Source organism: Coenobita brevimanus, unplaced genomic scaffold (genome assembly GCF_032717465.1).
Source record: "Coenobita brevimanus isolate Jiangsu-jjx unplaced genomic scaffold, ASM3271746v2 jjx.HiC_scaffold_1229, whole genome shotgun sequence".
Classification (NCBI taxonomy): Eukaryota; Metazoa; Arthropoda; class Malacostraca; order Decapoda; family Coenobitidae; genus Coenobita; species Coenobita brevimanus.
The window spans coordinates 112,216-140,145 of NW_027642044.1; the positions used below are offsets into that span (position 1 = coordinate 112,216).

General features: G+C 40.3%; 1 pseudogene; it reads right to left on the reverse strand.

Moving 5' to 3' along the window:
- Positions 1-5,309: 5,309 nt before the first annotated feature.
- On the reverse strand, positions 5,310-24,108 carry LOC145389534 (small ribosomal subunit protein uS10m-like; annotated as a pseudogene).
- Between the last annotated feature and the right edge of the window lie 3,822 nt (positions 24,109-27,930).

Sequence of the window (27,930 nt, forward strand, 5' to 3'; positions counted from 1 at the left end):
CACTCCTCAGATACCTTACACAGATTAACAGTAATGAAGGAAGAGGTGTTTGGTTCCAAGTGATAAGTTTGCCATGCTGAAGGAGACGAGACATTTAAAGACTGTAAGTGGTAGGGAGAACCCGTACTAATGGAAGCTTGTCTGTTAATATCGTTACCACAAGACAAAATGTAATGTTTCAACACCACAGCTGTGAAAAACCTTGGTAATATCTCATTTACAATAATTAGTGTTCAGTGGGTGAGGGGAAGTTTGGCGTACAAAGTAACCTGTACAGTATACCTGATACTGTAACAAAGCTGTTACAGTTATTAGGCAACTTATATACCATAAACTCTCCATTCACAAGGTCAGTAGTCAGATTCAACATTTTGATGTCTACCTGATCAATCAAACTCAGTGTGTGTGTGCGTGCATGCATGCATGTCTCTGTCTTTCGCTCTCTGTCTGTCTCACTTTAAATGTCTGAAGTGAGTCGTCTAGGCCTGGGTCCCTACACTCTGACTGGGGCAATAAAGGATTAGATGATGGATGGATGAGTATACAATCTCTCTTTCAACCAAGATGAATGATTTAAGTAGGTACCACTGAGTTACATACCTCAGTTATTACTGCATGTTAGTCCCAGATCTTTCTAATCAAACACAGCAGCCAAAATCAGAGTTTATGGTCTGTTACCAATGTGCAGTTACACCACTTTGTACTAGGCATATAAGAGGCAAACTTCCCCTTTTAGAGCTGTGAGCAAGAAGATAATTATAAGCCTGTATATAAGACAGATATTTGTGCAGAAACTTCAAGTAGATTTTACCATCAAGTATCAAGAAAATTGTCTGACTTAATGATTGTGATGGAAATGTACAAAATTGTCCAGTATGTCTGTAGGTTATAGGAAAGCTTTTAGTGTCTGCCGTGCTTTTACAAACATGTGACAGTGCTCTAATCACGACAGAATTTTAATGTACAGTGTGTGGTTACTTGTAGTAGTTTATATTTCCTCTCTGTTTTAAGTCCCTACAATCACCAAACCAATGTTAACAGTAACCTTCCTAGTAATCTCAATTCCGTGCTGTATTTCTGTCATTTTGGAGATTTCATAATGCCTCTTTCTCAGCAAAATATTTTGCCTATTACATCTTATTTTCCTCTTGTAAGATGCTGTTATTGTGAATGCCTAATGCCAATCTGTCTGGCTGAGCAGACCCACTGACCACAGGTAAGCAACTGGTTCTATGGATCCGTCCTACAGGTACGGTATAGTACATACACTGTACAGAGAACTGGTACCCCTTATTGGTAAAAAGTGTTTCACCGGGATAGGACCAGGGTTGTTCTCAGGGCAAGGTGCAGGAAGCATGAGGAGGTTTGGCTCCTGAGTGGACAACTCAGCTGCTCCACCCAGGGTCACAATGCCACCACATGCAGGCTCCTCTTCAGCACCTGCTTTTGTAAATTACTGATGCAAACTAAGGCCATACTTGAAATAAAGAAATATTAAGGAGAAAGATAAGGTGTAATATGCATACCTTAATTGCAGAGAAAAATGTACTGTATTATGAAATCTCCAGAGCCATTCAAAATATGGCCCTTAGTGTAATGGTTATGTGTAATGATTTGTACAATATCCTGACCATTACCCCTGTACTGCACCAATACACCCACAACATTTGGGTTATGGAGGCACTTGTATCACACCTATCAACAGCCTTACCCTTCTCTACATACACACTTTTATACATCTTGGCAGTTCACATCACTACACATGCACACACACAAATGCTCATCACAACCATACACAATAGACCTGGCTCACTTACTTGTACATCCCCCTACCTTTACATAATACATCCCTCACTTCCTGGTACCTTTGTCGTAAATTGTTTCTGAAGCCCTATCCACTCGGTTATTGTCGGGTGTCAGTAACTGAACATAATGAGCCCATAATTAGCTAGTGAGCAATCATAACGAGTCCACACTAGAACATCTCGCTCATCCGCACATAACTTAGTGACAACAAAATTACTCTCTTGTGGCTCTATAAACAACAGGATGCTGTTGTGGGGTTCAAATAAATATGTCAATAAAAAATAAATCAATAAAAATCCCAATATCAAGAATGACACTGAGGTTGAAGTACGTCACCAATATGGAATGGAAGAAAAAGCAATTGGACCGGAGATGTGGAATTAGTGAGCTGATTAAAAAAATAATAATAATAATATAATAAATAAATCAAGTGAGGTGGTAGGGCTACAGAGGTACATAGTATCTGGTACAAACACATAAATACACAAACCTATACAAGCCATATCTACATCACAACTTTTAACTCCCTCACTCCAATAATATTCATATTTTATTGTTGCTACCGTACTTTCAGAGGTTTGAATTAAGTTTGGCTGAGACTTTTCACACTGGATGGGTTAAGTGGGGCTTGCAATAACCTTTTCAATATGAGAGGCCTTTCTTAATATGAATTTGGAAGTAGCAAGACTAATTTTAACTAACTGATCATCACTGAGTTGTCTTTATCTGTGGCAGTGCGTATGCACCTCTAGATCCTACTAGATATTTTGAACTTTTCTACAAGTTAGCTAGTCAGATCACCAAATATTTTCATGACTCAGAGGCAAATATCTCTTGCCTCTTTCAGGTTTAGAATTTTGTAGAATCAACTGCATTTTTTTTTTTTTTAATAGGTAAATTTTGCACTGTTCAACCAAAGTGAAAATTCAAACTGTCACTTTACCTAGTTCCAGACTGTGTTATTAGGGTAAAATATTTAAATTTTCTGTTGTGTGTTTTGTCTGATGTGAATGTACTCAGTGCAAGAAGACTACAGGTGTTGCTAAAAATAAGGCTTGTGGAATTTAAAGAATGGCATGCCAGTGTTTATAAGATTTAGAGCATACTGTGAGTTAACTGTACTCAACCATATTAATTTTAGGTCAAACAAAATGAATAACAGGACATGCTGCAGGTTGTACACGAGTGACTACATCATTACTGTAAAGAAATTCAAAAGAGTTACCAGTACTGCACCGTGACTAATCCCTTCAGCCTAACAACTGCTCTGATATTTGACTTTTACTAACCTCCAGACCATTATATTTAATACAGAAGATGTGATAGGAAGCGTTATGAGGAACACACTGAGGTGGTTTGGCCATGTGGAGAGGATGGAGGGTGAAAGACTGACGAAGAGAGTGTATGTGAGTGAGGTGGAGGGGGGAAGAGGGAGGGGGAGGCCGAGGATGAGATGGAGGGATGGGGTGGAGAGGTATATGAGAGAGGGGGGTGTGAGTTGGGAGCAGGGGAGTGAAATGGCGGGGGACAGGGCAACTTGGAGGCGATTTGTTTGTGGCCACCCCAAATGGGATTGAGGCGTCTGGCAATAGATAGATAGATAGATAGAAGATATTTTTAAAACTTGGGGGGGTTCAATATCAGACAAATTACCTTCTTCTCAGCTAAAGATCCGCCCTATACTGAATAAAATTATCTGGTGGTGGTGTGCTTAGAATACCAAATGCTATCACGTTGAAGGGGTTAACTGATGAGAACCCACTTTACTGACTGGCAAAAGTATGCAGACCCAAGAGCCATTCTTTCTGCACACCCTCTACACACACTTTAGCTGGAGGGTAATAAAGGACAAGACCCTATACCTAATGCATACTTATCTAAAGTTAACACCACCAATGCAGATGGCTGTTATTTTACTCTTACTATCTCCAAGTGATTTTATTTAGCTCAGGAATGATGTTTCAACCTGGGGACACAGATATAGCCTACAATAACCCTATATGACTAAGGTTCTTAAGCTAAATGAAACTGTTCAGCAGCCACAATAATAAAACGTACATTGTTCCGCCCTACCTCACCACATCCTAGGGTTGGAAAAGAGGTTTAGATGATGATGAGGATGAATTATTTAACCGAGTCCAACTGTGAAGTGTTTGGCAGCTCCTGGATATGTAAACAATCTCACACACTACTTAAGCAACAGAAAATTAATGAATATACCCCAAGCCATTTGTAACTCAGTGTACACCTTGCTCATACGTTACTCCTGAGAGGCGTAGTGTTGGTGCTGATACTGTCAATACCTGCAATGTATGGTGAGCAACTGTGCTGGTGTGTGTACGGTAGTGTATGGAAGGAGCGTACTTGGAATACCCTGATATAGTATTAATGATACTCCTGTAATATAAAAAAAATACTGGTGAAGCACTTAGAAATAACTGAGTATAAAACCAAACACAACATACTTAGTTTCTACTCAACTAGGTCAAATTTTTATAACTTATATTGTACTTATTTCTGCTTCCACATGTTTTTTCCTGACTGTAAGTCTGTGTGTGCCAAAGACAAAATGCATAATAAAGGTCATTGTGACTACATGACTCTTTCTTATCCTATTTTTTTACAGGTAATGAGAGCACTATTTTACAGCATAACACTGGTTTATATTTCATACATACATATTAAAATAATGTTTGCCACAGAGAGGTATGCAAACACAGAATCCATCCATCCATCATCCAATCCTACATTGCTCCATGAGGAGCGCAGGAGCCCGGGGCTAGGCAGAAAAGTTCTGGTAATCTGAAAATTTGTACTTATCAAGAAGTCATGATGGAAATGGCAAAGATGAAAAACATCACTGTTTAAAACAGCATTATTTTTCACGTCATTTGCTTAGTTCATATGATGCACGTTTTTATACTGGCATAGAGTACTTTATGTGTGTTCAACTTTTGTGATTCTCTTTTTCAGTGACAAATAAAAGGTACCATATCCAGTCTTTCCTTTACATGCAAAGCCCCACGTCCACTGCGAGGCTGGACTGCACTGAATTAGGTCTGGCTTACGGAAAACAAGTCTACAGTATTCATTACATGCCAATTCTCCCACCAGTTCTGAGGTTGGGCTATGTGGAATTTGTTTTGACTAGTGGGAAACAAATCTGTAGTGTCCTTCATTGACTTTCATGCTGCCTGATGTAAGCCAAGTCGAATGGGGCCCAGTAAATCTCACAACCACCTACACACACCTCTGCTCATAAATGCTCAAAAGCCTTTACTGCTTTTGCTGAGTACCTGTACTTCAGCACAAATTACATTATGTAATCTTGTACAATACAATCTACTAAATCCACAAAACTGTCTGAACATAGTGGTTACCAGTTAGGCAAAAGGGCAATGGCCAAAGTTGAAAACATGACAGGATGAAGGACTAAAACAACAACAACTATATATACATTACTAACCTACTGATGAAGCAGTGATGATGCAGGCGTCTGATGATCAAACCGACACTTCTGATGATGGTTTGACATGTTGGGGAAGCTTCTGGAGTTCATGCTGTGGATGATACACTCATTAGCAAAGCAAAAACTATTCAATATTAGGCAATGTCAGCAATAAAAATAAATTACTTGACTGCAATCCAATACACTGATGTTAGTAACAAACCATACAAAGTATGGCTGTATGCACAAGTTAGAGTAAGCACTTCACTCATGCATTAGAAATGATTCTGCTAATTTAGTGCACTCTGGTATGTATTGTTTACTGGCTTCACTTCATAACTCTAAAGTTCATGACATGGCACCTGACGCTCCATAGCTATGCACTCCAATGCCCAGCAATTTCATTACCAAATAATATTTTCTTACACGACAGATGGGAGCACCCATCATCCACTCACTCAGTGAAGTACTGCCTTCGGGTCTCTCTACACTACGTGACAGGCCAAATGGTTTCTTGTGAACCAAGAAACCATTTACAATGTTGGGTTGGGTAGTGCCTCGCTATGCAGTCCCTTATCCCTGGGGTCACACTCAATTACCTCATCCCCGGTCTTTTTCGGTCTGCCTCTTACAACCCTACATCAGATGTTCACTCTTCTCACCTTCCCCACCCAACTGTCATTCTCCATCCACTCCCCATGCCCAAACCATCTCAATCCATCCCTCCTCATCACAACACCAATGCACTCCAGTCCCATCCTTCCTCTCAACTCTTCAATCATAATCCCCCCACGACTAGAAGAAAATGACAAATCCCATTTTGCCTTCATCCAAGTGTAGGGACCTGAGATTAGGCTACCATTAATTCAGACCAGAGCCCCTGGTGCCTCAACATGACAGAAAAACCCCTGGCCATCTCCTGGACTTCAACCACAGCATATGCCACAATATGCTCTGACCAGGGCACTCTACTAATTGCACCACCAGATGTAATTTACTTGGACTTGGTAGGGGAGGGGGAATGGGGACTTACTGCATAATGATTCCTGACCTTCAGCTCAGATGCACAATGTTCACAACCACCCTGGCTTTCATTCATCAAACATTCAAATTTCAACAAATACGCTTAAATGGTTCTCACCCTGGTAACTTTCATAGCGACACCCTCTGGAAGATTACGCTGGATATACTCAAGGTAGGTGTAGCAGTAGACTGTGTGAGGCGCGGGAGTGATAAAGTGAGGAAATGGGTTCTGGCTTCATACTGCACTCGGTGTTTCTTGTGGATGTGCACCGACTTCAGTAATGTCCACCGTTTTATGTGCTTTGTGGGCCAAGCTCTGTGAAAGATATAAGCTTTTATACTGATTTATATTTTTCTCTATTGGGCTATAGAGTTACTTGTGGAAAGGCATACAGATATTTCTTAAACTATATTTCAGTTAAACAGGGAGGCTTGATCCTGCAGCTGGATACCTTCACATGGTGGAACTGACATAGCAAAAACTGCCTGGTTATTCAAACATTCTCAACTCCATCCCAATCCCCCTAAAAGAGGATGGTGAACTGTAAGAGAAATCCAGTTTCAATCTACAGTCCACCCAGATCACATTCAGATAAACCTGGGGTCACAAGTTCACAACAACAACAACAACAACACAGAGGATTCAACTTTTGTCTTATGGCTTACAGCCTTGGTGGGGAGAAGCTGAGTTTTCAAGTCTGTAATTACTGAAACTTTTTTTTTAACCTAGGGATAAAGGAGACTAAATGCCACCAATGAATTCCACATGTTTCACAAGAAGCTACCAAAAGAGGTGAGAGTAGGAGTTTGGAAGTACTGTGCCCTCTCGCCCTTTGTCCTGGTGTAGAGATACGACACGCTCACCACCCAACACCTGTGTTTTGAACAAGCTCATTCCTCTTATACCATTTAAGGGGAGAATGTACAACTGCAGATGAAATTACCACTTCACTCTTTCGTCAAACGGTTAGGTGACCCCACCATAACATTCTGAAACTTTGCTGGGCACCACAGATTGCACCACTGGGTTTTAAAACTCACTGTTCACTAACCTCATTATTTATCCTACTGATTTATAGTATTGAAATGTATCAATATTTATGCCTATAATTCTACCTCAAGATTTCTTTCTCCTTGGCACAAAACAGATGCAACAGCCTTCTTAAACATTTTCCCACCCTATGTGAATGCAAAAAAACTGCTCTAAAATGATGGTGATACTGCCACAATTACAATGCTACTGAATAAGGTAGGTATAAGACTAATCTACTGCCTATCTTTAGCTAACAACCTTTATCCACTACCCAGAAAATGTTACAAAGACAATGAAGGTGTGTAAAAATTAGTCACCAAGTCTCTACGATTACATATTTTTTGTATTACAGTATTTCTTCTGCCTAAAGACATTTACATTCAGCTAGGGCAAGATTTAGGATGGGGGTTGGTAGAGATATGTTTACCATGTTGAATAAAACCATCTGAAGGTAACAAGAACAAACTATAAAAGGACGAAGCCATATGGAAAGGTTACGTATAAATGAGGCTTGGGGTGGAAGACAATGAAGTGGACTTATGATTAACAGGAAGGTAGGTGGTGGCGACCATCATCCACTCACTTGATGTAGTGCTGCTTACTTCCTTAGCTTTTATCATTCTTTTTCTGTGCCTGCCCTCCTCTCTTCCTATTTCTCCTATCTTTCCTGTCACTTCTTATGCCTTTTCTTTCCTTTACAGGTGGCTTTACATTGAGTGACAAGCCAAATGGTTTCCTGTAAGCCAAGAAACCATTTACAACGCTGGGTGGTAACCATATAACCAAACCATACGTGCTCCCTACGTGTCAACAAGTGGGTTGGTGGAGGGTTGGTGCCCCTCCCTGTAAAACAACTAACTCAGTGTCAAATGGCCACCCTTTACGGGATTATGGTGTCTGGCAATAGATAGAATGAGCATAAGTAAAAGAGGGTCACAGTGTCAAGACAATGGGGACATAAAGAGAGAGAGAGAGAGAGAGAGAGAGAATGTGTGTGTTTAGGGGCTCTGAGTTTTGCTTCCTCATTCTCCAGTGTTTCTTTGGATGTTATTCATGGAAGTTGGTATTTATCAACTTTTTATGTTCACCAAAGGATTGCTTAAAAAAAACTGCACTGATATTTTTGCAACTTAAGCACATATGACGTAGTTCATTTACATAATGTTTTTGACATATCAGATAGAGCCAGGATATCGGGGCTTGAATGGTGAGCGAATCGAAGCGTGGCCCATTGGATCGGGCAAATTTGGCCTGTCTGGACGTTGTTACTGTGCACTCTGCCCTAGGGTGGGAAAGGAGGTCCGGATGATGATGATGACTGACCTTTTTTCCCACATGGCTAGGGTAAGGTATGATCCTTAACATAATGGATGGATGGAGAAGCTGCAATGAATTATAAATGATATGAAATTGGAGATGCTATGGAACACTTGGAATGAGGAGATGCCAAGAGAGGGGTGGAAAAGTAGTAAGACCAACCCTCCACCCACCTATGTCTCTGTTATGCAATCTTCTCCTCCCCCATCAGGAGCACAGGGGCCTGGGATGGGCTAATTAATTTAGATAATTAAAGCAAGAGTCATTATATCACTCACACTTGAATGGTATTCTGTATGCAATAAACCCCAACTACATCTCATATTTAAAGCCTGATGTGTCACATATGGTTAATAAGACAAAAAGTAGGTTGAACTAACATGTCCTGAACTGTACTTCCGAGGTGAGATGCAGCGGTGGAGAGGAAGGTGAGGTATGATGGTAGCACCGCTGGGTCATGTCCTCGGCACTCCACATCAATTACGCTATACAGACGGTCAGGCTCACCATCATCCACAACCTGCAATAATATCATTACCTATTAACACTTTCACTCCAGTGATGTACTTTATGTTTCTGCTAGCCCTAGATGATGTTATTTAGCCAAGGCAACACTTTTTCACAGTGGAAGGCAAACAACGTATACCTTCAGCCCTTTGCCAAAGGTTAAAATATGCTGCATTAATAAATTTGTCTAGTTTTAGCAAGAATACAATAAAAATGTCACCTGACCAAAGGTGTTAAGAGGAAAAGCTGGTACCGTAACTACTGATCAACATCTTTTTCTTGTCACACACCAGTACAGGGTAGTTACATAAGTCTTGTCATACACAGTCATTCATATTAAAATTATAAAACATAAAAGAGAACATTAGGCTGAAAGAGACGCCAAAAAGTCTCTTAAGCCCACAAGACTCTGGCCACAAGGGAATTACTGTATTATCAGCTTGGGATGCCTTTTAGCACCTCTTCCTTACTAGTTCACTTTTGAAAAAAAGACATCAATATTCTTTATGTTATGTAAGCAGTATACATCAATAATAAAGACATGAATGACATACTGTAACGGGGTGTATAAAAGCCCGCACTGCCTAGATGCAAAGAGGAGACCCTGTCTTTGGCTCAGTGGTAACGTGTGCGTGTATCAAGCACGAGGGTCTGAGATCGAATCTTGGTCAGACCAGTGATTAATTTGTTAAGTTTCAGTTCGGTTATTACAATACCACTGTATATTTGAGTGTAATGTACTGTGCAAATTAAATAAATGAGTATGAGTACCAGGAAGTCTCCTAAGCTGACGAGACCATAATCAAATGGCAATATTCATATGCTGTCTATCATACAGTACTGGAAGATGCTAAAGATATTGGAAGATGCTAAAGGTGATCAGAAAGAAATTATTATTCTCATATATTATTCTCTTTAGGGAGAAACATCAGCATCATCATCACCATTAAAATCACAATCATCATTACCATCTTCTTGGCCCTTTTTTCCACTTAAAGACAGGGTTATGTAGGATCCAGAAACAAGGAAATAATAAGTACAAAGGTGATAGAATTATGAACTTTTGTTATTCTTACTCAGTGCAACTTTGCTTATTCACTCTAACCAGGCCTATATGTATTCTGCCTATCTTATCTTGGCCTAAAACTGCCATCTCCATCTTGCATTTTGATCAGTATCATGAGATTAACAATTGAATATGGAGCAAGTCATAATAAAGTGCTATGGAAATGGTGTAGAACCATACTATTGCTGTTATAGAAAAATAAGCTGTAACAAGAGATTAACACTAGATTATGGTGCTAGTTACAAAGAAGTGCTATGGAAGGGCTGTACAACCTTAGTTACGTATACTGTCTTACTTTGCAATGAAGTGGAAAGAAGCTAAGTTATGGCAGACATACTGTAGACCAGCCTGTGCTTACCACAAGCTGGTTAGTGTCCTTCCTCGCTTTGTCTTCCGACAGCTATGCATCAGTCATACAAGCTCCATTAAACACTGTGACAAATTACATATTTTCGTTAGAAAAATGTACATAATCATGGGCCCTAAGAAGATCAGTGAGTCAGCTGGAGCTAAAAGGAAAGCAGTGAGAACAGAAATGCCCCAACCCCAAGCATCTCCCCAGCCCCAAGCATCTCCTCGTCCAAAGAGACAGAAAAGAGAAAAAACACCAGAAGGGCAGTTTCCTACAGTTTTCATGGAAGGTGACTCCCCTTCCAAAAACTAAAACCCCTCCTCCTCCTCTCCATATGCATCCACTTAAGCCATCAGCTCTCCTCAGGACTGGTAAGATGCAGTGAAATTTTTATGTATATAATCTACAGGGTATATGTCTTTATTTTAAAGGTTTTATGTACAGATTAATGCAAAATACATTGTTTCTTATGGAAAAAAATGATTCGGTTTTCAAACAATTCGCAACTCGTACAGCCTCCAGGAAAGAATTGTGTACGAATTCCGGGGTTCTACTGTATACAGGATGATGAAGATGGTATACAGTATATATATACTGTATACAGTGCTGCACACCCTCGATTTAATGAACTAACTGGTACCAGACCCCTGATGTTAAAGCCGATAGTTCATTAAAGCAAAACACCATGCTGTTCGGCAATTTCCCAGGTGTCATGGCTTTTACCGAACAAAGATCGTTAAATACAGATCATCGTTTTGCCGTAGTGTCGTACACAATCAGAGACAGCTAGGTCTGAATGGTCTATCTATCTATCTATTGCCAGACACCATAATCCTGTAAGGGGTGGCCATTTGACTTTGAGTTATTGGTTTTACGGGGAGGGGCACTAACCCTCCACCAACCCACTTGTTGACACGTAGGGAGAACGTATGGGTTGGTTATATGGTTGCCACCCAGTGTTGTAAATGGTTTCTTGGCTTACAGGAAACCATTTGGCTTGTCACTCAATGTAAAGCCACCTGTAAAGGAAAGAAGAGCAACAAGAAGTGACAGGAAAGATGGGAAATATAGGAAAAGAGGAGGGCAGGCACAGAAAATGAATGATAATGGCTAAGGAAGAAGTAGGCAGCACTACATTCATGACGTCACATGATGGTGTGGTAGTAACAGCACACTGTGACTGCAAAGCTGGTCAAGGTGAAGATTATTTTTGTTTGGATATTATTCATATCAAAACACAAACAATATTACAGTAAAAGTCCAATTCTTCGGCATCCAATTCCCCAGCAAATCTGACATTTCGGCAGTTTTGAGAAATAGTCCCATTTACGAAAATCTCTGATCATTCAGCAGATTTTCCGATTTTTTTCGTCAGTCTTGAAATTCTCCATGAGGACCCTCTACTGCTGGGGACTTCTTCCAGCAGTAGCAGAGTCCAATCAACCCCTTCTATTGTACATATGTAATTAAGGAACCTACTATAAGTTTAGGTAAGTGCATGTGAACTTGTAGGCCTACTGTACCATTACATTTATATACAGTATGTTCACTAATTTCTTTATTTTTCATATTCATGTATAGTACTGTATTCATTACAGTATTGTACAGTATCAAACAGTATACAGTACTCTCTCCAAGCACATTTGTAATGATATGAGTGGTGATGATAGTGTTCACCGAAACATATAAGGTATTGAGTGGGTAGGGTTTTTGATAATTCGGCAATTTTGATTTTTCGGCACTAGCCTGGTCCCATAGATGCCGAAAAATAGGACTTCTACTGTATTATGTGGTTTCTATAGTTATTAGATAGTAGTTCAGTATTTGTTTTTATATTCATGATTCTTATCTTACAGTAGTTGGCATTTCTGAACACAAAATCCAATTCTCCATAACAGTTACACATCCTTCCCCTCAACTATCACCTTTTTGGGTGCACCACCACCTGTCCCACCCCTCCATTCATTCAACAATATTTACAAATGCTTCTGTCCCCCACCACAACAACTTTAGTTTCCTGCCAATAACCCGAACCCATGAATCGACAGTACCCATTCTACCCCATTTCAGCCAAATACTCATCCTACTGCACTCTTCCACCTTTTCTAATCTTTTTTACCTTTATTACTACCCATTCTACCTATTCTCCCACCACTACAAGCAGCCAACACCCTGCCACAGGTCTAAAAAATAAAAAATGCTTTTTCAAGCTCACCATTCCCACAACACACACACAATCGTAACCCCAACATAACCTTCTCTTCATCTACCATTCTTTTCCTTTCCTGGTACACTTTTTTCTGCACTACACTCCTATTCATTAATCCTACAGCACTTTCAACCCACCATAAATCCAGATCTTGAAAAACCCGAACCCAAAATCACCACACCTAACACCAAGCCAGCCACCTCACTTTTCCAATTACCTTATCCACCCATTCATTTCTCCCTTTTATTCCCATTCATCACCTTTTAGCACATTTCCCTACCTCTACATGCACCCATTACTCCAGCTCACAGCCAGCCAAAAAATGCATTTCCAACTCACCACCCTACTTCCCAGCTCAATTTCCACTACTTCCACAAGCTCTCTCCACTAAACTTCCACCTAAATATCATATTTTTCCTTTCCCCATGATTTAGGTTATCAATTAAAAGTCTCTGTGACTCAGACTTTGCCCTGTACCCGGTATACCTCTCTTCTAGCCCTATGCTTGGCAGCCAAAAATTCCTCTTTGCTACCACCCTTCTTCCATTCCCAGAAAAGCCTTCTTTTCTCCTTAACTGAAGCTTCTACACCCTCATCCCACCACCAAGTTACTTTATGTCTTGGTGGTCCTCTTGCCCAACCGCATGTTACATCAGTAACTCTCAAGAAATTGTTCTTGAGGGCTCTGTACTGTTCATTAACGCCTCTGTCTACAGCTCCCTGTTCAGCCACCACTCTCCTCAACTCGCTATAGAAGGCATCCCTTACTACTTGGTTTTTCAGCTTCCATATTTTCCTCCTAGGTACATAAGTCCTCTTTATCATCACTTGTTCTTTAAGCACCATATCACAAATCAATAGTTTCTGCTGCTGGACACACTCCTCACTTCGTATAACTTTAACATCCCTCACTAACCTCCTATCGGCCCTCCTAACCAGAAAATAATCTATCTGACTGCTATTTCCCCCAGACTCATACGTAATTAACCTGAGACTGTATATGTCACTGGTAGAACCAACACGATGCAAACATACGCAAGAACATGAAAGGACATATTATTCTGCATCCACTGTAAATATCCACCACAGGATGGGCTCAAACCTAGACTCAACACAAAATATAATAAGATTACACTTACCTCTGAGCCACTGCAACCTAATTTCCACCATGAAAGAAAATAATAATAATAATCATCATCATCATAATCATAATAGTAACAGTAATAATAATGCCAAGAGCTAAACCAAATTTTCTCTAACCACTTACTTACATAATAATGAAAGAACTAGAAAGCAGAGGCTGTGGATTTGAAAATGAGCTGTTCAGAATATGTACACTATTCTATGCAGATGACGGGTTGTTGTTGAGTCCATCAGTGGAAGAAACGGAAAGAAGCATAAGAATTCTAACGGAAGTAGGAGAAAAATGTGGTTTGGAAATAAACAAAGAATAAAGTGATGTAATAGTGTATAATATGAAGGAAAAACCAGCTGAAATTGCTGGCATACAAGTAAAAGAAAATATATGTTACCTAGGTGTGATAATAGACGATAAAAGGAGCATGTTTAAAACTCACAAGCAGAAAATGATTGAAAAAATGCAGAAAATGGCAAATATAGTATACCCGATTATCAGTAAGAGCAGCAATAAATTATTAATTGGAAAAACGTTTTGGGAAAGCATAGCGCTCCCAGCAATACTGTATGCTAGTAATGTAATAAATATAACAGAGGGAGAGATAGAAAATATGCAGAAAATCGAAAATAGCGTGTGTAGACAGATTCTGGGAGCTCCAAGATGTGCAACAGTGTGCTCAATGAGAGGAGAAATAGGTATTTCAAATATGAAATCAAGAATTGTGGAAGGTAGGATAAAATATATAAAGAATATAGAAGAAAGAGGAAATGAACTATTGGAAAAAATATGGACTGCAATAAAAGAGGACCAGAAAAACCAGTGGAGAAAAATATCACTGAAATATATGGAAGAAAGTGGAATAGAAATTAGAAACCTGAAAAAGATTATAGTGGAAATAAAGCAAAGAATTAGAGAGAAAGATACAATAAAGTGGAAAGAACAGATGGAAATTAAAGAGTCATTAGTGATATATAGAAAGTGGAAGGAAGAAATAAAAGAAGAACCATGTTATGATAACAGACCCTCTTCAGTAATATGGTATAGAGCTAGAAGTAACTGCTTACCCCTCCAGAACACAAAGAGGCATCAAGGAGAACACACAATATGTAAGCTGTGCCAGGTACAAGAAGAAAACCTGCCCCATTTTATACTATTTTGCCCATGTTTACAGGAATAAGAAACAGGATTGTAGAGCTACAGAGACCCAGAATAGAAGACGAAGAACTGGTGATTGGACAGTTTTTATTCCAGGCAGAGAATATTGAAAAAAAGAAAGAACAACTGTAAGATATGTGGAAAAAGAGAGAAAAGGAACTGAAGGAAAAAAAACATAGAGAAGTGACTGGCTTTGTCACCAAGCCGGTCCAGCATCCTATATTCTTCAACAGACACCTTGACTTCCATTAGGGATCCATGTCCTGCAATTATCACATTTTAAGCCATACTGGCCACCTCTCACCTTTTTGTTGCAGGTCCACAGATATCCACGTCTTTCTCGGAGTCATCTGATCCCGCGTGTTGTCCCTCCTACTTTGTGTGGGTTCCATATTTTCTTCATTTCCTGCCTCCCTTCTATCTAGCCCTGTGTCTCTTCTTCCTCGATTACTCATTATCTTCTTGCATGCAGCTTGAGTCGGCTACACAACACACAAAATACAAGTACGTAGCCACAAGCACATGTTCGCCACCTCATCCTCGCCAGTAGTACTAACCACCACCCGTCTGAGGGCCCGGGCACGAACGGGACCCCGTGGCAGGAAACCGCGGTCAGTTCAAATCGTTTCCTGATGCCCGTCGAGTACAATCGTATTCTGAAGTTTTTCATTCATTGCCAGACGCCATGTATCCCAAACGGGGGAATAATTCATAGGACTATAGTTATAAAGCGCAGCGAAAGGGTTATGTCAGATTAGTGTAGGTTCAGTTACGTTAGATTAGTGTGGGTTGTTAATGGTAGATTAGCGTAGATTGTTAGATTAGATAAGAAAAATGCAAGAATTATCATCCTGAGAATTACGTTAGATTAAAGAAAAGAAAAAAATGTAAGAATGATCATCTATTACCAATTTGGAAGACCCTGGTCCTCCCTAAACTGGAGTACCCGTCTCAGCTGTGGTCTCCACACAAAATTGGTGAAATTCAGCAAGTGGACAGAGGGTCTTCACCAGAAAACTGAGACTCATCGGTCTAGATATACAGATGGCAGTTTTGGGCTGTTTAAAGTGAAATGAGTAAAGCAAACTTTGAGCTTTTGAAATCGGCGGGTTGGCGCCAAAATTCAGCAGGTGCGCGTGGATAAGAATGTTTTATCTTTTTATATTTTTCTTTCACTGCAACCAAGGTTGGGAAATATTAAACTGGAAAAAATTAGACCAAACAAGTCTTTTTCGGTTAATAGTAAGTTGCTAATGGACATTTTATGAATGCCAAGCAGATCCCGACGCCATTTTGAGAGCGCAGGACAGCGTGGTAAGCATCCGACTTTAATTCACCTTCTTTTATTAGTCACAGTTAATTTGCAAGCATTACTTTATTTACTGATTTTAGGTAGGCTATTGGTGATCACTTGGAGGTGAGTATGGTAGGGAAATAGTTTAATGGTGACGCTTTTCAGATAATTGATGAGATTGGGGGCTGGGGACGCCGAAGAGATGGCTTCGTTAAGTATCCGTCCTAATTCAAGTTTTTGACTACTTACACATGTTTTGCCCCCTTTATTCCTGTTACTAGTTTTAGTAAAGGTAATAGAGATAACTTTGAATGAGGTATCATAAGGGTTATTGGTGTTTTGAGATGGTAAATGGTGATGGAGTGAACAGACGCCTAAGAGGCCGGCGTCTCACGTGAACAGATGCTAAAGAGGCCGGCGTCCCACGTACTTGGCTTTGATTTCAACCATTTTCAACCAAGTTAGCTACATTATTGCACTTGTTAAATTTAGACAAGTTAATATTGTTTAGAGGTTAGAATGGTCAGGAAATTGTATTGTTTTATGGTGTTAAATTGTTGACTGCTTTTCAGGTTACGTCCCCATCTGAAGGGAGAAACCTGTATTTCGTCCCGGCAAGGATGCTGCACCGCACCAGTTCCCTTCCTTCCCATATACAGGATACAGGTAATTGACTTACGTTTATCTACTTAGTATAATTAGATAACAGCCGTTTGCACTGATGGTGCAAAAGCAATGACAGGCCCAGTAAAAGGTGTTTTGGCTCTTATTAGAAACGTTGCTCCATCAGGCAGACACTTGCCTTGATAGACGTGCACTTGCAGTAATGAGGATGCCATGCGAACTAAAGTTATGCTGGATGAGGTATTCAAGGTGGTAAATTTCATCAGAGCTAGACCACGAAATTCGCAGCTGCGTACGGCTCTGCTAGGAGATGGGGCCCAGTCATAGTGCTTAGTTACTGCACACGGAGGTGCGCTGGTTATCCCGCGGCAAAATTCTTTCACGTGTGTGTGATACGAAAGATGAGTGATCTTTCTTACAGGAAACAGCTTTTCTCTGTTAAATAGTGACGAAGTCTGGTCAGTGAAACGGCTATCTTACTGTACAGATGTTTTTAAAACTAAATGAACTGCACTTGTCATTGCAAGGCTCAGATGTGACATACTGAAGGTTCAGGACAAAATTGAATCTTCTCAAAGTAAACTTTTAGGTTGATTGTGCAAAGGCAAAACAAAGTGAATGTTTTCCAACTCTTCATCTGTTCCTGACTAAATATTCCTTGCAGTTGGATGGAAGTTCAGGAGAATGCATTGTTCACCATTTAAAGCAATTAAGTAATACTTTGAGGGAATAATTTCTCAGGCAGGCAGACCCTCTGTCCATTTATGGATTCTGGTTCTGTAATAGGACAAACCCTGTCTGTGAAGGAAAATTAGCAGCTGATTGAAATTTTAATAGATCAAACGCTCAGAACAACATTTGATAAAGACTCGCTGCATACCTTTTGGGCAAAGCTCTTGCACGAGTATCCTGATATTACAAAACGAGCAATGAAACATCTGATGCCATTTGCAACACCGTATAGGTGTGAAGCTGGTTTCTCACGCTATATTGCCACTAAAAACAAATACACAAGTTGGAAGCAGAACCTGATAAAGCGCCTGCAACTAAGAAGCATCCTTTCAGATAGATAGTCTGTCACCAAAAGCAAGCCCATACATCACACTGAAGACTGTAAGAATGACGAAGCTCTGCAATGATTTTCAGTTGATTCACATCATTAAGTGTGTGTGTGTGTGTGTGTGTGTGTGTGCGCGCCAAGAAGCGACAAATTGTGTGTTTTCCCGCGCGCGCCAAGAAGCGACAGCGATTGCGTGTGTTTTCCCGCGCGCGCCAAGAAGCAACAGCGATTGAGAAGCGTTCCGGCAGATGTTAAAGTTTGGGAAACACTCTTAGATTTCAGTTAAGGAAATCTTCGTGTTTTTACGAGAATAAATGTAAGAAAGTGTAGATAATTATCCACCTATAAGTCTGTATATATTGACTTCTTGCGGGTAATTTATGTACAATAATATGCCTGCTAGTGTTAGATAAGCAAATGGAGATAACTAGGATATAAATGTTAAGGGAATTTTTATGTTTTAAGATGAAATTGTGTTACTGTGAGGTGATGAAAGTTATCTTGATATCCTGATCCATTTTTCTACCTTCCTACAGCCTCTTTATTCACCTTTTTCTGTTATTCATGTTAAATGTTATATAATAGGGATAAAGAGGATGAGAGTATGGTAAAGAAATTGGTGTTTTGTGATAAATTATTGACAGGAATAGATAGATTTTAAGTTATTTCTAGTTGCAGCTATTTTATGAACACGTTCCTGTTTACTGGTAATTATAAGTAAGTGGAAATTAGGATTGATTTGAGGATATGATTGGTGCTATTGTGAGGTGAAGTCTAAGAAAGTTGTTAAGTCCCCATCTCTAATTCCACCTTTTACCTACTTACTGGAGCTTGTTTATTCAGCTATTGTGAAATCAGTTAATGGAGGTAAGAAAGAGGTGAGTATGGTTCGGGTATTTCAGTGATTATGCCCTTTTTTACCATAACTTGTCCTAAAAGTGTCACATCTCCGCCTTGAATACTGGGTTTTAACGAGAGATTAACCCAAGAATACGGTGCCAGTCACGAAGAAGTGCTATGGAATGGATGTAGAGCCGTAGAATTGTCTTTTTCTATCATTAAGCTGTGTGAAATATGCTGCAAAGGACAAATATCTCAGCCAAGTTAGTGTAATAACTGTACAGTTATTTAGTGGTAGGTGGTGGCGACCATCATCCACTCACTTGATGTAATGCTGCCTACTTCTTAGCCTTTATCATTCTTTTTCTGTGCCTGCCCTACTCTCTTCCTATTTCTCCCATCTTTCCTGTCACTACTTAATGCTTTTCTTTCCGTTACAGGTGGCTTTACATTGAGTAACGAGCCAAATGGTTTCCTGTAAGCCAGGAAACCATTTACAACGCTGGGTGGTAACCAAACAACCAAACCATACGTGCTCCCTACGTGTCAAGTGGGTTGGTGGAGGGTTAGTGCCCCTCCCCTTAAAACAAATAACTCAAAGTCAAATGGCCACCCCTTAAGGGATTATGGTGTCTGGCAATAGATAGATAGATAGAAGTTACTCTTTATCCCGTTCTCTTCTGCTACTTAGAGGTATTTTGCGCACACTGTTATGCTAATTAATGTTTGAGAAGTGAATGGAGATTAGTAGGATATATGTGAAGATAATCTTGGTGTATTATGTGATGATTTATTGTGAGAGGTACACAGAAGATGGTTGCCTTGGTAATTTTTCTATTCTGATCACATTTTGACCACATGAATAATTGACTTACATTAATTATACTTATTAATGTTAGAAAAGGTAATGGAGAGACCTAGGATATAAGTATACTAAGGCATTTTTGGATTTTAAGTTGATGAGTTAGTGGTAGGTGGTGGCGACCATCATCCAATCACTTGATGTAATGCTGCCTACTTCTTCCTTAGCCTTTATCATTCTTTTTCTGTGCCTGCCCTCCTCTCTTCCTATTTCTCCCATCTTTCCTGTCACTACTTAATGCTTTTCTTTTCGTTACAGGTGGCTGTACATTGAGTGACAAGCCAAATGGTTTCCTGGAAGCCAAGAAACCATTTACAACACTGCACCGCCGGATTAAGGGGGGGGAGGGGTCAAGGGGCCCGGGCCCTGGGCCACCCACCAAGAGGGGGCCTCCCACCAGAGCAACTTGTGTTCATTTCATTTCGTGTTTATGCATTACATATTACAGCATTGGATGAATAGTCCCCGTTCAGTATTTCCTAACTAAAAGTGTTCTATTTATATATTAGGATTTAGGTTACCAGTCTGTGGTGTATGCCATTGGGGGAGTTGGAAAGGGGGCCTCCCTTCCAAGCGGGCCCCGGGCCTCCCACATGCTTAACTGGATTGCAATGCGTTGTTAGTGATACGAAAAAGATGGTAATGTGTTATTGGTGATGCTCAAAAGATTGGAATGGGTTCATGTGTTACTGAAAAGATTGGAATGTGTTAATGTGTTACTCAATGATGGGAATGTGTTAATAATGTTACTCAGAAGATTATAATATATTAATAATATGTTACTGAAACGATATGAATGAATGATACCTCCCCTGCATACAAAGTTATTGTTTGTTTATTATGTTCAATAGATGAATTGATTGTTAGAAGATAGGTAGAGTGATTGTTTACTAGGTAGATACATGAATAGATAGATAAGGTAGATCAGATGGATAGATAGGTAGATAGATGGTTAGATAAAACCTACCATGAGAGAGTTCCTTAACTTGATATCGTTTGCTAAAATCAGATTATTTTTTCAGTTGTTGGTTACCCCAGTTGTCTAAAGGAGCAGACCCATGAACTACAGGCAAGGAGCCCTCCTGCAAGGCCATCCTGTGTAGTGACGATGATAAGGAAATTGTCAGCACTACTACTACTATACTACTACTGCTGCTGCTACTACTACTACTACTACTAGTACTGCTGCTTCTGTTACTACTGCTACTACTACGGCTACTACCACCACCACCACTACAACTACAATGCATCAAAATCGTGAGTTATTCAATATTTCTTTCACTTTAACTTGGCCAATATATTTTAATTTTGTGGTAATACATTCCCACTTAGCACTTCTTTGTGACTAGCATCATATTCCAGTGTTAATACTATGCTGTACAACCCCACATAACACTTCTTTGTGACTAGCATCATATTCTAGTGCTAATACTATGCTATACATTCCTCCATAGCACTTCTTTGTGACTAGCATCATATTCTAGTGTTATTACTATGCAATACATCCCTCCATGGCACTTCTTTGTGACTAGCAGCATATTCTAGTGTTATTACTATGCAATACATCCCTCCATGGCACTTCTTTGTGACTAGCATTTTCTTTGACCAAGTTAAAGTGTGTTGACAGTTGCGCCACCACTTATGATAGATATATTGGTAGATAGATAGATGTTAGTTTCTCCACCATATGAGCTGCTGTGAAATAGATATGTTAAGTTGCTGCATCTTTTAGATAGACTGATAGGCAGATAGATAAGTGTAATAGATAGACTGATAGATTGGTGGATAGGATAGATAAGTGTTATAGATAGACAGACTGATAGATTGGTGGCTAGGATAGATAAGTGTAATAGATAGACTGATAGATTGGTGGCTAGGATAGATAAGTGTTATAGATAGACAGACTGATAGATAAGTGTAATAGATAGACTGATAAATTGGTGGCTAGGATAGGTAATGTTATAGATACATAGTGATAGATTGGTGGATAGGTAGTGTGTAAAGTTTCTTCACCTTTTAGGTAGACTGATAGGCAGATAGATAAATATTATAGATAGATAGACTGACAGATAGTTTGATCGATATGTTGAGAGTTGCTTCACCACTAAATTGAGTTCCTCTGATAGATAGATAGGTGATAGATACAATTGTGATGGATAATGATGGCTAGACAGTTGTGATGATGGTGATAGATAGATAGATGGTGATAGACAATGAGGGACAGTTGTGATGATGGTGATGATAGATACAATTGTGATAGATAATGATGGCTAGACAGTTATGATGATGGTGATGATAGATACAATTGTGATAGATAATGATGGATGGACAGTTGTGATGATGATAGATAGATATATGGTGATAGATAATGATGGATGGACAGTTGTGATGATGATAGATAGATATATGGCGATAGATAATGATGAATAGACAGTTGTGATGATAGATAGATGGTGATAATGATGGCTAGACACTTGTGATAGGTAGTGGTGATGATAGATCAGTGGTGGTAGATAATTTATAGTGATATAAAAACTAATATAGATAGATAAATGAACACTGACTTGATAGATAGATAATGACATTGATGATGATAATTATAATTTCATAAGTGGAGGAGCAGCTTGTCATTATTGTTATTATTATTATTTATTATTATTATTGTTGTTGTTTTGTGATGGGCGATTTTTCTCATTACTCATGTAGATTTTTTCCTGTTGTAATTTCCATTGATATATTTGCATTATTATTGCTGTTGTCTTGTATATGTATATGGAGTACAGAGAGTGGATAGGATACGAAATAATGTGATTCATGAAAGTCGCAGAGTGAGGAAGTTTGTGGACACCAGAATCGAAGAGAGTGTACTGAGATGGTATGGTCATGTGGAGAGAATGGATAACAATAGAGTGGTGAAAAAGGTTAACCTGAGTGAATTTAAAGGACGGAGGAGGAGAGGTAGGCCAAGGAGAAGGTGGAGGGATATGGTGGATAAGTGTGTGAGGAAGAGAGGTATGGAAGTTGGTGAGGCTAGGGACCTGACAAGAGATCGAGCTGGCTGGATGAATTTGAAGGAGGGAGGAGGCGAGGTAGGCCAAGCAGAAGGTGAATATTGTGAGAAGTGCATGATCAGGGAATTGGCAACCCTTTTTTAATGTGACAGTGTCCAGATTGACTATTGGATATGTTTAGGCTATGTGAAGCCACAGAACATGTTGAATGTTTTTGCATAATTATCCGATACAGCCAGGATTCCGTGGGCTTGAATGATGAGTGAATGGAAGCGTGGCCCATTGGATTGGACAAATTTGGGCTGTCTGGACATTTCTACTCCTCACCCTGCCCTGGGTGGGCAAGGAGGTCCCAATGATGATGATTATAAAATAACAGAACAGAGGGAGGAAAAATATAAAAAAAATAATCCGTACACCAGATGACAGGTGCTTGTTAACCTTGCAGGGAATCATGGGTAGATGGCAGTTTTAGGCCAAGTTAAATTAGAAGGAGTATGTAACCTTTTAACCCAGCCATTGAGTTGCGTTTGATCCCAGGAGGATGCCGGCTCAACTCAATGCCGGTCCCAAGCCCGGATGAATTGGGGAGGGTTGGTGTCAGGAGTGGGTGTCCGGCCGTAAAAATTTGCCAAGCCCAGACATGGTATGGTTTACCGTACCGTTTAGCTGACTGAATATCAGGTGTTTTCCCTGGCTGAGTCATGTCCCCCCCTCCCTCCCCTTTACCTCTCTCTCACTGTCTCTCTTCGTGTGAGGCCTGGATGGTTGGGTACTTAGAATAGCCTACACATACATAGCCTCCCAGTTTCTGTCAAATTGATGTCGTCTCGCCATGCTTGCTTGTTGTGTGGGGATGGTCTTCTTACGAGGGGGTCGCTAAGAAGGGGTCTTAAATGTGATGCCCTGGCCCTAGGTTGTACTGCGCGAACCCACAACTGGCACGTAAGGTGAACGGCGAGATGTCACAAAGGGAGGACGTTCCGGCAATCACATGCACTCGGCCCTTGCGTGTGACAATCACGTGGTTGTTTTTTTTATATTTTTTTCCATTGAATAATGTATTTTCAATTTTGATTTTAGTAATTTTTATCACAAATGTTTATTATGTGCCGTGTGGGTGTTGGATGTACCTGAGAGGACGCTTTTGAGGCCATAACCCCTGGGTACAACAAACAATCGGACTATATGCCATTTTCACCCTGCCTGGCACCATATCTGTGGGGTCATCAACACCTAAGGCACTGATGTCATTCCTGATGGTGTCGGACTTGTTGAATTGAGTATAGTCTGGGCCGATGTGTTGCTCGTTAATCAGGGCACCAGCACTTATCTGAATGTCATACGTGGGACGCTGATACATATTTCACATCCACCCAGTCTTCACACACCATTGCTCTGATGGCTATGGTTCACACTCCATTGCTCTGATGGCTCTGGTTCACTCCATTGCTCTGATGGCAATGATTTATGCGCCATTGCTCTGATGGGCATGGCACCCCAAACACCCCTTGAGTTAGATCGCTTTTGATCACAGCCACATGTACCACCTGAATATTCTGTATTAACTGGCAAGCCTTTAGAAAGGCAATTGTGTGTGTGTGTGTGTGTGTGTGTCTTCCAGGGTGCCTACAATTCATTAGCTTCCTAAATGGATGAGATTTTTAATTGTTAAAAATGTCACCAAGCTGCTAGGTTTCCAGATTAGATGTGCTTTTATATATTATAAAAGTACGATGTCACCGAAACGTCACCAAGGTATTCTAAAGTACGATGTCACCAAAATGTCACCAAGCTACACTGTATAAAAAATATATCCGGATAAAGCCTGTGGTATGGGCCAGCTTGATTCGCTAGCTAGAACTTTTTCGATGCACATTGGTTTGGAAGGTGCTAAGCGTGCACCAGCGGGGATTGCTTTTCGGCCAGCATTCGATTCCGTTCCCAGCGTGAGCTTACAATTCCACACACACACCAGTTCCTGTTCCTGGTGTGGTTTCTTTGCGTCACACCCACCAGTTCCTGTTCCTGGTGTGGTTTCTTTGCGTCACACACACCAGTTCCTGTTCCTGGTGTGGTTTCTTTGCGTCACACACACCAGTTCCTGTTCCTGGTGTGGTTTCTTTGCGTCACACCCACCAGTTCCTCTTCCTGGTGTGGTTTCTTTGCATCACACACACCAGTTCCTGTTCCTGGTGTGGTTTCTTTGCATCACACACACCAGTTCCTGTTCCTGGTGTGGTTTCTTTGCGTCACACACACCAGTTCCTGTTCCTGGTGTGGTTTCTTTGCGTCACACACACCAGTTCCTGTTCCTGGTGTGGTTTCTTTGCGTCACACACACCAGTTCCTCTTCTTGGTGTGGTTTCTTTGCTTCACACCCACCAGTTCCTGTTCCTGGTGTGGTTTCTTTGCATCACACACCAGTTCCTGTTCCTGGTGTGGTTTCTTTGCATCACACACCAGTTCCTGTTCCTGGTGTGGTTTCTTTGCGTCACACACATTAGTTCCTGTTCCTGGTGTGGTTTCTTTGCATCACACACCAGTTCCTGTTCCTGGTGTGGTTTCTGTGTCTCACACCAGTTCCTGCTCTTGGTGTGGTTTCTTTGTCACACACACCACTTCCTGTTCTCGGAGTGTTCCAAAGACAAAGATCAAGAAGAAATTGAAGACTAAATGCTTCCAGTTTGAAACGTTTCTCCAAATGTCAAACGTCTATTGCCATCGTTCAACACAGATTTCAGCATATCAAACTGCAGGGCCTATGCAATGATGATGATGATGATGGCAGCATGTCCAATGGAAGGGTGGTTGGGACGGGCATGGTGTGGGTCCGAGCAGCTTACCTCCTCGTGGTGGACCTGGGTAGAGTGATCTTCATGTATATTGTTGCTGTGGCTCCAGGTTCATTAGAAATATAAACCCTATGGATTGCAGCCTGAAATTGCGTTCCTGCAGCCCACAACCGTTGTTTGAAAGATGAGGCGAGGGGTGTTGAAATTGTTCTCCTGCAGGGTACGACTAATGTTTGGGAGATAGTTGAGGGATGTTTGTGTGGGTGGGCAGTAGAAGCACCCAGTTACATCAGCGCCACCACATGAAGGCGTCCCTCACTATGACCATATTTTAGAGCTGCTAGAAGCATATGAATGAAGATCACTCTAGCTGAAAGCTGCAATTTTTGACAAAGTTTGTTTAGTAACACAATTACTTAGTGGCATTATAAAATGGTTGTTGGCATTAAAATCTATGCTTGGTGACTAAGTACCAGTATATGCTTGGTGACATAATACTTGGTGACGAAGTACAGTATATGCTTGGTGACAATACTTGGTGACGAAGTACAGTATATGCTTGGTGACATTACAGTATATGCTTGGTGACAATACTTGGTGACGAAGTACAGTATATGCTTGGTGACATTACAGTATATGCTTGGTGACAATACTTGGTGACGAAGTACCAGTATATGCTTGGTGACATTACAGTATATGCTTGGTGACATAATACTTGGTGATGTTACTTAAAGGTTTAGTCATAAGAGGTACTTGGATTATCTTGTCGTTTGATGATATCTTATAATAAGGGTGACATCCTAAAATGATTGTTTCATTAAAAAGAAAAAAAAAATCACTACAGCAAAGCATGGTGTGATAATTTTGTATTTTCTGTGCATACTGTGTGTGTGTGTGTGTGTGTGTGTGTGTGTGTGTGTATATATATATACACTATGTCCATTTTACACTGACTTGGCCCATAATTTCACAGCCTTGCATTGCTTTTCATGACTAGCCCAAATGCTGGGAAGAACCGCCTCCAGCATCAGTGTGTTCTACGTCCCATGTCATTGGTAGTGTATGTTAAATGATAAACAAGTGTCCGGTGGGCCCAGAGTCGTTCAGTTGGTCCACTTGGTTTGTCCCATTTAACAGGATGTCTGGTATGTACAATGGTTTGTCCAAGGATCTCAAAGCGTCTATTAAATCCCATGTCTGGTGTAGCGAGGGTTTAGTGTAGTAAAAACGGCTTCAGTACATGTATGTGGGAGTTTAAACCTGGTATCTGGTCTAGTGGGGTTTGGGAAAGCGGGGGTTTACTCTTCTGAAAACAGCGTCAGTATATACTTGCCCCTACCCGACTAATTGTTGCCATCACTTACAGGTACATGATTACGTGTTGGAGTGTGTTATGCAGATGGGGGCAGAAGAACAGTGTGTTACGACAGTGCTACTCAGGAGATCGGAGTGTGTTATTAGTGTTATTCAGAGATCAGCATGTGTTACCAGCATGTTACTTGTACTGTACCTTACTGTGTTACTCAAAAGATCAGTGTGTTAATATATACTGTTACTGAAAGGATCAGAACGTTTTACAGGTGTGTTACTGAAAAGACTGGGATGTGTCACTATGTTACTGAAAAGACTGGAATGTGTTGATGTGTTACTCAGTGATTGGAATGTGTTAATAATGTCACTCAAAGTAATATGTTAATAATTTGTTACTGAAAAGATCGGAAAATGTTAATAATGTGTTACTCAAAGATCAGAATGTGTTTTTAACGTATTCAAAAGATCAGAATGTGTTACTATATATACTCCATTTCACCAAGTTTGGCACCATGAGTGATGTCCTCAACACCTGTAGTACACACACACATTCAAACGTAGCCAGAGTTAATAAATCATGTGCACATGGTTATGTATGTACGTATGTATGCAGTGTCATGTGCACCAAATCCATTACTTTTGGTTACTTATGGTCACGACTCATTACCTTTGGTTACGTATGTACGTAAATATGTATGTAGTCGTGTACATAATGATCCATTTCCTTTGATTATGTGTATATGTATGTATATATGTAGTCATGTGTACATAATGATCCATTACCTTTGGTCACGTACCGGTATGTATGATGTATACATGTATATACGCACATACGTATTTTAGTGTCGTGTACATATTTATCCACTGACTTTGGTGGTTATGTATGTATGTAGGTAGGGTCATGTGTACATAACGATCCATTACCTTTGGTTACGTATGTATGTACAAATGTATAGTGTCATGTGCACATAATGAGCCATTAACTTGGGTTACGTATGCATGTATGTATATGTATGTATGTAGTGTGGTTACGTATGCATGTATGTATATGTATGTATGTAGTGTAGTTACGTATGCAT